Here is a 14,190-nt window from a genome sequence, read left to right as displayed (position 1 = left end):
TTCTGACAATCTTTTTTAACTCTGTCGCAAAGGAGGAAATAGATTCACCTTCAGGTTGATTCCTCTTATGAAACCTGAACCTTTCTGCTATAATCAGGGACTTGGGCGCCAAGTGCTCTTGAACAATTTGCACTCTCTCTTTACAGGTTTTGCTTGCTGGCTTCTCTCTGGCAATCAGACTGCGAACTAAACTGTATGTTTTTCCTCCCATCATACTCAGTGATGCTGCCACATGTTTTTCTGGCAGAATCTTATTTGCTCCAAAAGACGATATATGTGGACCAGCCCTCCATGACACTGTCAAAGCCTTCCATTTTTTCCAACGTAGCCTACCATTTCACCTCACTGCTGTTAGTTTAGTAGTTTGGAGTGCTTACAGTTGTAACAGACCCTTCTCCTCCCAGGGAGCAGCAAGCAAGGCTATATATGGTTTTGCTACTCTGATGCATTGAAGTAGAGCCCTGCGTGGATACAAGTTTATATCCGTGGTTATAAATTGGTATCCGTGAAGCTGTAGGGCTCTACCGGGAACCACAAAGGAGCAGCATGTCAGGCTACCATTTGCAGGAGCCAGTGTCCCATGCCGGCAACTCCTCCGGAGTGGCTGTTCCACCCCCAATCCCTTCCAAGCAGCAATCTATGTCTCCTGTCTGGGGGCGTGCACACCACTTGAACACACGAGTGCGACCAGGGACAGCTTCCGGTGAGCCTGGTGCCCGCCCCAGTGGGCAGGGCTGGGGGCGGTACAGCCACACTGGGGGCACTGCTGGCACATGGCACTGGCTCCTGCGAGCAGCTCCTTCGCAGTTCCCGGTACAGCCCTGCGGCTCCACGGATACCGATTTATATCCACAGATATACATTTGTATCCACACAGGGCTCTACAAAGAAGATTCCTGAAATCCTCATCGCCAATTGCTGTTGAGGGCGGATATACCACAAAACCCTGATTAGAAACACAGACGTGCACATGGTGGGAGCCATGATGGCTGACTGACCTCTTGTATTGCAGAGAGAGAAGAAAACACAAGTAACTGTAATATAACATAAGTACATAAGTAACTGCTTAGGAAACTAGAACTGCAAACTTGTATGAACAGAATCAACTCTCTGTTCAATACATTCAAATATATGACAGCCATCTCCAACCTTAAAGAATGGATCACCTCATTACCCTTCCTCTCTCCTGGGTGTCTCTGCAGGGCCGGTTTCGCCCTAGGCGAAACTTCCACCTTGGCCCCCCCCCAACAAGCCCCTCCCCTGTGGCAGCTAACCCAGCCCCCCACCCGGGAGCCTGCCCCCCCCCACAGCAGCTATCCCCCCCTCCCCCCGCGGCAGCTAACCCCGCCTGGGGAGACCCCCGCTGCAGAAGCTAACCCTGCTAGGGGAGCCCGTCCCAGCTCACCTCGGCTCCATCTCCTCCGCTGAGCACGCCAGCGCCGCTCTAATTCTCCTCCCCTCACAGGCTTGCGGCGCCGATTGGAGGAGACTTAGAGCGGGGGCTGCGTGCTCAGCAGAGGAGGCAGAGTGGAGGTGATCTGGGGTGGGGAGCAGTTCCCCTGTGCGCCCCCCCGTTACTGCAGGCGGCCCCCCCCCCGCCCCCCCCCCCCGCCCTAGCTCACCTCCACTCCACCTCCTTGCCTGAGCGGGCTTGTAGGCGCCCCCAACCACTAGGCGCCCTAGGCGGCTGCCTAGTTTGCCTAAATGGTTGCACCGGCTCTGTGTCTCTGGTCAGAGTCCTTTTCCTGAACCTCCCCTGTAGCTTTCACTTCCTTTTATGAAGACCCAGCTCCTCCTCCCCCACCAACTGGGTCTAATAACAAACCAATCCTGACACACCGTCCAGGTGCAGTACGGTAAACTAATTGATCTTTTAGACTCCTGTTAACCCTTTGTTCACATGTGCAGGGAACCTTGAAAGTTCATCTGTGAATTCCACTGGATAACACTGAGTTCCTGTTTAAAAAAAAAAAAAAATCTCTTTTTTTGCTGGACAGATGGAATTTTAAAGCTCCCTGGCTGCAGCTCTTATGGTATTTCAGAGTTTTTCCTCCGAATAAAACCGGTATGGGCAGAGACTGGCAAGCATTTCTTATTGCAGGCAAAACGTAAGCAAAGCATCTGGTTACAAACATAACTGACATGGAAAGTTGTATAATAGACAAACTAACATCTCTTTGTTGTGGTTACCTATAAAATGTTTTAAATACAAATAGGAGACAACAGATTGTGAACAGATTTTCCAGAAAGAAAAAAAAGCGCCTACATATTGAAATGTACAGGATTCTCCCACAATAAAACCTATCAGTAAAATCTACTGTTAGCACCCTCTTGTGGCAGGACAGAAACATAGCACGTTCACAATACTGGTGCTTTTCAAATGATAACAGTTATTGAACTTAGCCGCTTCGGAAAAAAATCCAGCCCCTCCCCAAATAGATATCTAGCAATCACAAATTACATACTGCATATTGGCCTGGAAAACTATTATTGATGGGTGTTAAAATAAACAACAAGATGAATAAGTTTGAAAGCTGGAGTTGTTGGGGGGGAGGGGGAAGGGTATTTTACTCTAAAAACACCTGTCTGACATGAATAACAAGTGTTCACAGGTAGGGACAATCCTAATTTAGGTTTCCTCACACAACTTCAAATAGAGAAATTACAATTCTCTACAGTCATTATAAGACAGGAGTGATTTTTAGCCATATGTAAATTTAACACTAACCAAGCAATGTGGAAATATCAATTGAGCCAGATCCTCTGCTGCATTGAGTGGGAACTATTCATAAATCCTTCATTCCTGGTTTCTCTATGCCTAAGTGTATGTCATGAGTGGCATAGGGCTCGTGGCTCTTATAAATGAATTAAGTATGTATCTGAATCTTTGGAAAGTATTTGTGCAAACTTGGTGGCATGGCAAACTCTTTTGCTTTTTTTCAGTCTGAGCAGAGAAGAAAACAGGTTCAGACTAGAGTTGGGCAAAATTTTGGGCCAAATTTTTTTTGGAGACACCAAAACGTTCTGCGAAGGTGTCCGTTTTGTCAAATGATTCATGTTGAATCTGTCCTCCACCCAACTGAAAAAAAGTTGAAATAATCTGTTTTGAAAGAGTCAGAACTAAACATTTCCAATTTTTTGTTTGAAAGAGTTTCTAAATGAAAAGTTTTCTTCAAATTTATTTGAGGTTTTTTGTTTGTTTTTTTTTAAATTGACCACTCAATATCTAAACACAATATTTTATCTTGGGTTGATTGAAACTTTTGCTTGACTCAAAATATTTTTTTAAATTTGATTCACCAAAAATTTTGGTTTTGAGTTGACCCAAAACTTTTTTTTTTTTTAATTTTTTGGAACTGCAGATGAACTAAAAATCCATTATTCAGCCAGCTCTAGCTAAAAGAAAAATAGGAACTGTAATAAAAGAAGATTCAGCATTCAGCCATAACAGGGAAGTTTTAGACTTGTGAAAAGTAAAGACTAAGAATGACTATATTACCCTGTACTGTCACCCCAAGTTTCCACACCTTCCCCAACTGCACCCTGGAAATAAGGAGTTCATAAATGTTAAATTAGAAAGATTTTGCTCTGTGATGCCAACCATGGCTGTGACCTAAAGCAAAAATATACAATACCTTTCAGTTAGATAGTCTGTCGCTCTCATTCTCTTTGATGCTCTTCTTTCACTTTCAGGAAGAGAGCACAGGGAGTTCAGGTTGGCGGCCTGCTCCCCTGTTGTCCCTCATTCTACAGGCACTGAAAGCCAGATGAAACCTCAAGCTGCACACAAAACACGCACACACAGAAACCCCCATCTACTTTCATCAGTAACTTTTTCCTTTATGAAAGTTTCTATCAGAGAGCCAGTGAGCCTTATTATACAGTCATCCAGCGTTAGTCTCCACATACTTGTTCAAGATGAAGAATTATAGAAACTCCCATAAAAGGTTTCTTCATCTGAATGAATCCTCAACCAAGTTCCTTTCTTCCTTACACTTTGTGGTGCTGTGGAACTGCATCATTCTCCATGGACACACTAGCTGCTACAGATCACAGGGGCCTCTGTGGCCCCTTATAACTTTCCTTGGTTATTTTTATTATAGCAACAACATCAATATATAGACAGAAAGGTGAGTCAGCATTTTCATTCTATAAATATTTAGTTGAAAAACCTGGCCATAAATATTTGCTTCAGGCTGAAACTTAGCATCCCAGTTTTACTTCTCTCTGTTTCAAAATTATATATATTTAAAATTAGCCCAGGAGCTTTCTAAAATGCAGAGGTGTAAAAAAAAAAAACTGATGTTGTGAGTATAATTAACCAAAAAAAGTAACTGCATTTAGGTTTAGTGATAGGAATCAGAAAAATGTGCCATTGCAAGCATCACCTCAGGGGGATGGGAAGGCAGTTTGCTCTTCTGTATCCCTCATTGAGTGCCACACAGATGGCCCCTGTATCTGAACAGAGGCCCATTTGGTTCCACAAGGGTGCAGGACTGGGCACAGTGGAGGACTGCAGCCTTTGTTTGTTCACTGCTTGCACTCTGGATGAGCCTGCCATCCATGCTATCTAAACCTTGGAAACGGCTCCAAGAGCAAGGCCGACTTTTGTGTCCTAAAGTAACATACCCTAGGGTTACATGGTGTGTGGCCTGAACCCTGTCTATGATAAAGCCCTCATTGGCACTACCAGTAGGAAAAAGCTGAACTGATGGTGAATTATTTTTCCTAGTGGAGAGAGGGCGGAGGGCTGATGTGATTATATCATGGAGTTGGAAAGAAATTAAACAAAATAGTTAGGGTTCTCAAGCGATTAAAAACATTAATTGAAATTAATCGCAGTTTTAATCGCACTGTTAAACAATATTAGAATACCATTTATGGGGGGGGTTCTATATTTTCAAATATAGGGTGAGGACTGGGGGCTCTGGGATTCCACCCCACTCGGGGCTTCAGCCTCCCTGGGGGTGAGGGCTTCAGCCCCGCTCAGGGTACGGGGCTTCAGCCCCTCTAGGGGCGTGGGGCTCGGGGCTCCAGCTCCCCTGCCCGCCAGCCAGGCAACTGTGGTCTGGAGTTGCTCCAGTCCTCCTACAGCCCAGGAAGCTGGGGGCTGGGGGAGGGGACTACAGAGGGGGAGGACTGCAGGTGGAAGGGGTGCAGAAGGGTCCAGACTTGCTCTGGCCCAGGGCCCCCCCAAACCCTAATTCACCTCTGCCTCCAGCTCCCCTCCCCTCCCCCCCATCAACCCAGGAAGCTGCAGGCTGGGGCTCCTCCAGCCCCTCTGCCAGTTCTGGAGCTGTGGGCAGGGGCTGCTTCAGCTCTCCACCACCCACGGAGCTGCTGTGTGAGGCCTCAGCCCCCTGCCGTAGATGCCTCCCATCCCACCCACAGGTATGCGATTAACGCATTCATTTTGCTTTCAGTTAATCGCAGGCATTAACTGTGATTAATTGACAGCCCTAAAAATATTGTTTCTGTTGTATTAAATTGTTTCATTAACTGTGAAATGCTATGGCCCCACTTCAGCAAGATACTTAAGCATGGCTTAACTTTAAGCATGTGATATGTCCCACTGAGGACAAAGGGATGACCCATGTGTAAAGATATGCATGTGCTTAAATACTTTGCTGAACTGAGGCCTATGTCAGGGCATAATTTAGACCCTCCCTTTTATATTGCTTTCAATAATTACTAGAAATACTTTTCTTATTTCAATCATTATTCATGTGAAGTGCACTCACTCTATCCTAATGGATGATCCACTTTTGTGGAATTAAAGCACTATTCTGACTCTGGGTATGTTTACACTACAGAACACCACCACCTCCGAGCAGTGACGTTAGGTCAGCACAAGTGTTCTACACTGGCGTTGATGTTGGCATAGCTATGGCGGACAGAGGTATGGTTTGTTCATACCTCTGACTGATGTAATTATGCCATATAACTTTTTAGTGTAGACCAGACCTCTGCGACCAGAGGTAGTTTTCACTTTGACCTGGTAATAGATTTTCTGTGAAATAATCAAACATGCAGTAACATAGAATTTAAGAACAAAACAGAGGTGAACCTCTTCTCAATTGCACCTCCCTCACATCAACTTAAATAGATGATATAATACCATCTCACGTTTATATGAAACATTTCAATCCCAACCAGCCAAAGCTGCTTTCAATGTAAGACCTATGGCCAGAAATTCCAAACATGTGAGAGTTCTCTACCCTCTCTATTGGTTAAAAGGGAAAAGCCCTACCATATTGAGCTTAGTTTGCATAGCCTACCTACCAACAATTCCTTGAGCGACACGTGGGGAGTCACTATAAATGTATATGGGCTTGGATTCTGGGGGGAAGAATGGCAAAGAGTTTGTTTCTAAGAAGTCAGGACTCTGCTTAAGAATTCTAAAGGCGCTTGGCTCTCCTCCCATGAGAATTTTGTTGTGAAAGGTACTGAGATATGATACAGAGGACAGCAGTAGAGCTGAAAGGACTCTGGAGAGGCCTTGACTAGCTAGCTCCTTAATAAAACTAAATCAATAAGGTTGGTTAGGTTGTGGTACCTCCAGGTGGGACTAGGCAAGCAGCTCCCTGGAGACTGCCCTGAAAAGCTACTGCTTGTCCAAACCATCAGTGGGATTTGGTGGATAGCTGAGGAGGTGTGGCTAAGGGACCATCATCTATGGGATGTTCTCACCAGCAGGTGGGAAGGGAGTTAGATGGACTACTGCCAAAGTTATTGGAAAGGGGAGGGTATTTTACTTTTTATTTGCATATATGTTCTGTTGCTGTGTTTTCCCAAGTTTGTCTATGTTCCCTTTCCACCAACGAAAATTTGTTTTGTGCATGGTCTTGGCATGCCTGCAAGTGGGGATCTTCTGTGTGTTAAGATCACTCAGAGATGATGTGTTTAGTTTTCTCAGGTTTTGGGGGGCGAGGGTTGAACTGGTTTAGTTATTTGCCAAGAAGAATACTAAATGTATTGCACCCAGCCCTTTTTGTAGCCATGATCAATCTGACAGATGGATTACACAAATGACTACAGTATAGGAATATCTATATACACAGTAGAGATGGTCAGAGATCCTGGAACTCCCATTCTATGGGAAATTTCAAAACTTAATTTTTGTTTCCATACTAAATTGGAACAAAAAGATTAAATTTCAAAATTTCCCATGGAAAAAAATTGTTTCAGAAAAACTGAAATGACATTTTGTTTTGATCTTATTGAATCATTTCATTTTGATAAGGTTGAAACCATGTAGTTTGCCTAAGGTCAAAAGCATTTTGTTTAAACTATATCAACTCAACTTTTTGTTATTATGCTATAATTTATCATTCATTTATAACATAATAAAAAGTGAAAATATTTTGACTACCATGTCATGTCAAAACACAATGCTTTAACCCTATTTTGATCATCTTTCATTGAAAATTTTGACAAAATGTATACATTCCTGCATAATGTTTCAAGTTAGTCAAATGAGCATTTTCTGATTCTTTCATTATCATCCAGCTTTTATACACACCACTGAAATGCAGCCATCTCTGAAGAGCAACATGGCAGATAGTTAAAAACTTGAAACACTATGCAGCAATTGATTGCAGGAAGGGGAAAGGAATACAGTCCAACTGGGACTGCAGAGAGAATTCAAGGAGGTACAGTTTAGGGAGAATTTAGAATGTAATTACCTAAATTGGAATTTGGCTGGGATACTGGGATCTCTACCCTTATTCTGGAAGATTGTAATGTGATCATTAATAACCACAAGTGGCCAGGATGACCTTAGTTTTATAGCTTATTATCTGAAAATACCACCTCCATTAACACAGTGCTCCTTAGCCCTTTGAAATAGTGGGTGCATACTACTTTAGACTCAGATTCTGCAAAATGAACCATAGGGGCAGATCCCTGCAAATTTTAACCAGATCACCTAGTCTAGTTGTAATATCGGAAGGCATTTAGCCCTGAAGTGGTATCGTTACTGGGCCACCTGTCTTTTTGATGCTTTAATAGACCCCAGAGGATTTTGGAAATATGGGAGGAGTCCAAACACATAACCCAAAAAACTAGGAGATGTCTATGAAATGCAAAACTGCAGACAAATATAAAGATGTGAAATACGCTCAGTGTCTTGGAAGAAACAAAACATTGCACTTGGGTTTTCATTTGAAGATTATTCCTGAAAGCTACTTAATGAAAATTTATAAATATTGATGTACAGAATAATGACTAGTGTTTAAAAAAAATCCAAAGGATAGCACAGGGAACTAAGTGGGGGGGACGGGAGGGGGAAATTACTTCTGTTTTGCAGAGAGCATTATGTAGCCAAGGAATTTTATTAACACGGTTGGATAAAATACAAAGGGGCTTCCTAATCTCAAAGACTTCAAAACGGACTTTTTTAGAGACAATATCAATATCAAAGCCAGTTGTCGCTATTATTAAAATGTTCTCTGCTCTTCATTAGTCACAAATAATCCCCTCGACTCACAAAAAGGTACTCAGTAAATTAAAAGCTTTTATGTAACACTCCAACAAAAGTTGAATGACTCCAGAGTTAAAAGGGAACTCTGATGTCTGCCAATATTCAGAGCGGTACCCAATTTCTTTCATTTTTAGAACAGAGATTCACTTAAGTTGTTTATTCATTTGTAGACCTATTGCTGGGCTGATTAGGAATGACCAGTTAATGAAATGCTCAATCTTTTCTGGTTTCTTTGGGCAGCAACCAAAGCCCTGATTCTGCAATATGGGGAGAGTCCCAGGTCCATATGGAGACAATGGGTCCATCCACATGGAGCTCTTGTGGGATTGAAGCCCAAATTTGTGCCTGGGCAGGATCTCAGATCTAGACTCAGAGGTGCTACACTATTCCAGTAGACCCTCGTGGTGGGTACTCCCTGTAAGGCAGTCTATTGTCTTTATCTTCAGCTGTTAAAACTGTTGCCCCTGATACTGACCAGAATGGATCTCATCATCCACTCCCCCCGCCCCCCACAACCCCTTTGAGCTGCACTACATGCTCCTTAGTTGCAGCTAAGGATTGGGATCCTACACCACTGCAGTCCATGGGAGATTATTAACTTACTTGAATAGGAGGAAAATTACTTGCTATGATATTTGGTTTGGGGATGGACTTAAGAATGTGATAGAGTCAAATGCCATGATATGATGATTATTAGGGAGTGGGGGTATTTGTTTAAAACAGTGGCTACTGTATAGAGTTTCTAGTGCATGCTTTGTTCCCAGTGAGTCATTTGTCTTATTTCTTGGGGCTAGGGTTTGTGGGGTGGAGGTTAACTTCTGTTTTTCATTTCAGTGACTGGTATTTCCATTTTGTGTTAGTCTTGTGATGCTTGGGTCCTATTGTCGGTTTGTTTTGTAGCACTGCAGATACTGTAACAGTGACAGCTAAACTGCAGAAATGGAAGTTAGGACTCCTAAGTTTCTCCCTGCTCTGCCACCAATTTACTGTGACTTTGGGTAAGCCACATCGCTTGGTGCCTCAGTTTCCCCATGCATATAATGAGGATAATAAAGGGTGGTGTGAGGCTGATTTAATATTAGTAATGCACATTGTGATTCTTGCACGGAAAGTGCTAAAGAAGTAGAAGGTATTATTCATTAGTATTATCTCAACTCTTTCTTTTAAATTGGTTCATATTTAATTTGATTACAGAATGTGGCTTTGTTCCCATATTTTTTTCTTTTGCCTTTGAGGCTAATAGCAGCAAGTTTGTAGGACGGAGACTGGTAAGTATTTGAATTTAAGAGTGCTGCTGGTTTCAGTGTATTTAAAATGCTGTTGAAGTTGGGACGATTTAAATGTGTGAAATTTCAAATGTCTCATTGACACACATCGCAAATTCCTTCATTGCCTGAGGGAGCTACAGCAAAAGAAAAAGTTGGAGTCTTTTACCTTTACTGTTAAGGCAGATTTTTTTTTTAAAGAGAGTTCATGACAGAGCGTCTGCCTGCGTGGCTGTAACAGAGCAATCTGTCACTGGGAAAAGGTTCCTGGGGTGACTACCAAAACATGTTAACTAGCAATGGTACCTCCATTTTGCAAGACCCGTTGTTAGCCAAGGTGTTCCGATGTGCCCTGGCCAGATTCCTGTGTGTGTAATACATCCTTCCTGTCTAAATTCACTCTACAGTTTCAAATGCTTGGATCAGATTCTCAGCCGGTGGAAATTAAAATCAATGGAGCTACACTGATTAGTACAAGCTAAGGGTCTGTTCCTGTCCTAAACAGTTGTGCCAAAATTCCCATTCTCTTCATTTGTGCCAGTATTCCATCTAGAGCCCTACAGGGGGTCTGGGATCTTGCGGGTCCCGCAGGACCCACTGCCATAATAGCAGGAGCAGGTAAAATGTACTTTGTTGTGGGCAGAACTGGGTGGGCAAAAAAAACAGACTGTGGTAATTTGCAGGAAAACATGGAAGATTTTGTCAGTTTGTCATAAATAGAATTTCAGCAATGTAAAGCAAGTTTCTTTTTTTTAAATAAGGGTTTTAATACTTAAATTTAAGAAAGGGATAGAAAGAGATTTGATATCTATTATAACAGGAGTTAAAGTATTTTTTACATGGTTTCAGCAAGATTTGTTTTATTCTTTTAGTGGTAAAAAGTGTGGCTGAATTCCATTCTTATATATAATATATTAACCAACCATTTTTTATTTTTATTTTGTCGCATGGGGGAATCTGTCTTGCAGGATTTGCGGGACCTAAGGTTTTTGTGGGTGGGAGTGGGATAAAAATGAAAGAAACAATGCGGCATCGGGTGGGGGTGGGTATTGCAGGGCGGGAAATGAGCAGGATAAAAGAAAAAAAAAAGTCCCCGGCAGGGCTCTAATTCCCTCCACTGTATATGTACAAACCCAAAGGACTAAATTCAGAGGAGAGTCTAAGATAGTGCAACTTACACATTTCTCTAGCTCCCAAAGAGAAACGTACACGGCATAGCAATTCTTTTTCTTTTTTCTCTTTGTATTAAGAATATGTACTGATGTTGTGGAACTATTGCTATGAGTTGTGAATGATGTATGAAATGAGAGACCCTAAGCTAGTGTACAGACAGAGAATACAGACAGGGCTTTGCAGGCAATACCAGGCTACAGTTATATTCAGCTTGTTGTGTTCTAGATCACTGTTTCTGTAGAATGGTCTGCAACCAGGGCCGACTCCAGGCACCAGCCCACCAAGCTTGTGCTTGGGGCGGCACCTGGAGGGGGGCGGTGCGGCGCTCTGGCTCTGGCCGTCCGGGAGAGCGGGGCCGCGACTGGGCTTGCCGCCCTCCCCGCGGCGCTCCGGCCACCGGGGAGAGTGGAGCTGCAGCAGGCTCGCCGCCTTCCCCCAGCGCTCTGGCCGCCGGGGAGAGTGGAGCCCCAGCCGGGCTCTCCGCCCTCCCCCTGGCACTCTGGATGCTGGGGAGAGCAGAGCCCCGGCCGGGCTCTCCATCCTCCCCCTGGCGCTCTGGCCGCGCTGGGCGGGGTGGCTGGCGGGAGGCTTTTTTGCCTGGGGCGGCAAAAAAGCCAGAGCCGGCCCTATCTGCAACTCCAAACTGGAGCAGGACTGGATTCTTACTGTGTATTTGTACACCACTCATTTTAGTATTTGTATAATTGGATCCTGATCTCAGTTAGGACATCTAGGTGCTACAGCAGTGTAAATAATAATCGAAGTAACCTATCTCTGTAAACCCTGGGGCTTGGATATAAACTCAAACAGATTCCCCATTGGGGTTGTCTGTACTTTGGTTCTTTCAAGTTCCTTCTCAGGAATTAGATGGGATTTTACCTGGAGATTTCATTGTTTCATGACAAAAAAAAGACAAAAAAAAGAGAGTCAGCATAGTTTAGTGGCTAGAGCACAGAACTACAGGTCAAGAGACCTGGGCTCTATTCCCAGCCCTACCACTGACCTCCTGGGTGACTGTAGGCAAGTCCCTTCCCCTCTGTTTCCCCCGTCACTCTTTGTCTGTCTTGTCTCTTCACACTGTCTGCTCTTTGGGAGAGGGGCTGCCTCTTACTATACATTTGTACAGAACCTAGCACAAGGTGTCTTTGCACTCAGCTGGGACTTACAAGTGCTACAGTAACACAAATAATTAATAACAACCTCCTGATTTAAAAAAAAAGCTTCCCAAAATTATAACTTATTGCCACAACTGAAGACATTCATAAAACATTAGGAGAACTGCCTGTAACGTGGGGGAGAGGAGGAGAGAATAGTAGCTTGAAAGCCAAGATTACAACAGCCCCTTCCGGGGGGTTTTCTAGTGCAAATTCCCATAAACATTGCAGATGAACCCTCCCATCGTTTGGGTGGTAAGTATTGCCGGAGTAGCAAAATCACCCCTGCTTCCTCCTACCCTGCAGTATTCAGTGTCTGACAATACTCCAATTGGTTCAGGCTATCTTGAGGTCTAATGGACATATCAAAGAAATAGTTCAGTGCTCCCCATATTTCCAAAAAGCATACGTTAAACAATGTAGGCAAAGAGAAACTGTAACAGGATTCACTTGTCCTAACAGTCCATCTGTTTCCTACTCCCTGCTGAGCACATCTCTTTTCCTGGTTCCCTTTCAGGTGCACTCTTACCTTACGTAACGCTCTTTTTATTGGAGGTTCATGCTGTGACCCTGTCAGAATTGCTACAGCAGGGGTGACCTCAGTAATGACCATCCACAGCCTGCCAAGCTGAGTTGGTCAGTGTTAGCTGATTAAACTTTTAACAACATCCCCTGTGCGATAAAGGGCAAAATGACAACTTTGCCCATCGTCAAGGTGTCTGTATAATAAACTAATTAGTAAACCACACAGTCTGTGGAGCTTTTAATGAGTGCTATCGTCTGGCCTCTGTAATAAAAACCCAGTCTGCCCCCTTTTGGGATTCAATTAAGGCACAGACTGTCATATGCTTGGCCTAGCTGATCAATGAATCCATTCCGACCTTTGTCGGAGCTGTTTGCAAGGTCAGTGGCAGTAGTGAGGAAAGCCAGCTTGGTAATGGGGAGACATACCCAACGGCACCCGACAGGCACCAAAATCAGTTGTTAATGTCCTCCTGGTCATTTGACATCAGCAGAAGTTTCTCTCACTCAAAGGTTAGCTGAAAGAGAAGACAGCAATAAATAAAAAAAGTATGTGTATATGTATTGGTATTGCCAAGCAGAAAGGTCCCTCTGTTATTTAAAATCATCATTAATTCTTTAACATCTGCTTATACCTAAGGTAACTGTTTTTTCCCCATGCAGCACAATATCCCATCAAGTGTTTTCTCTCTAGAATATATTTACTGATTTGCTCCAGATGTAATAATAAATACAAATCAAAAGTGAAAGGGTGACTCTTACTTAAAAATACACACACTTTTAAATTCTTTGCATATGAATACTACTTAGCACTTTGTGTATCCAAAAGATATTATCAACACTGAATTAACCCTCATGACACTGCAGCAAAACAAGTAATTGCATCCCTATTTTATGGATGGAAAACTGAGGCAGACCTCCTGTCTAGGCATGTAGGGGTAGATAGGGGCTAGGGGCCCATTTATTCCTCCATGCATAGTATAGCTCCTCCCCTCCTCCCCACATGCACTGGCCAGTGCAGTTGAGATAATGCTGAGGGCACTGCAATTTGCTGCTGGTATAGGCCAGTGGCAAGTTACTACACTCACCCCAGAGCAATGAGGAAGCAGAGGAGGGATTATGACCCCAGAGGGTGTGTCTGAGCCACAATGCCTCCCAAGGCTATTGCTGGGAAAGAGCAAGTTACGCAACATCCCTGGAATAGGGCTATGTCTAAAGTCCCAAGTTAGCACTATAGAAAGCATTTGAGACCTGAAGGAGTTGGAATTAGATCTGGGATTAGAGGAGCTCCTGCTTTCCAGGTACACTGTTAGTGCTGAAACAATTATAAATGATCATTTGAAGGTTTTGTATATTTTTCAAAGTTTTAATTAAGATTTTCAAAATGATTTTATTTCAAAAAGGTTTAAATAGTTTTTTTGTTTTTTTAAAGGTGATATGTATATAAAATTAATGGTTTAGTGAAGGTAAAACAAGAAAAAAGGGGACAGTCAGGGAAATTAAAGAGTGGTACATTCAAAACCGATTAAAGGAAATACTTTTCCCTCCTTAGTGCCTAATTAGACTGTGGAACTCATTGCCACAGGATGTCACT

The sequence above is a fragment of the Trachemys scripta genome, chromosome 1 (genome assembly GCF_013100865.1).
Source record: "Trachemys scripta elegans isolate TJP31775 chromosome 1, CAS_Tse_1.0, whole genome shotgun sequence".
NCBI lineage: Eukaryota > Metazoa > Chordata > Testudines > Emydidae > Trachemys > Trachemys scripta.
Note: the sequence above shows the minus strand (reverse complement) of the source record.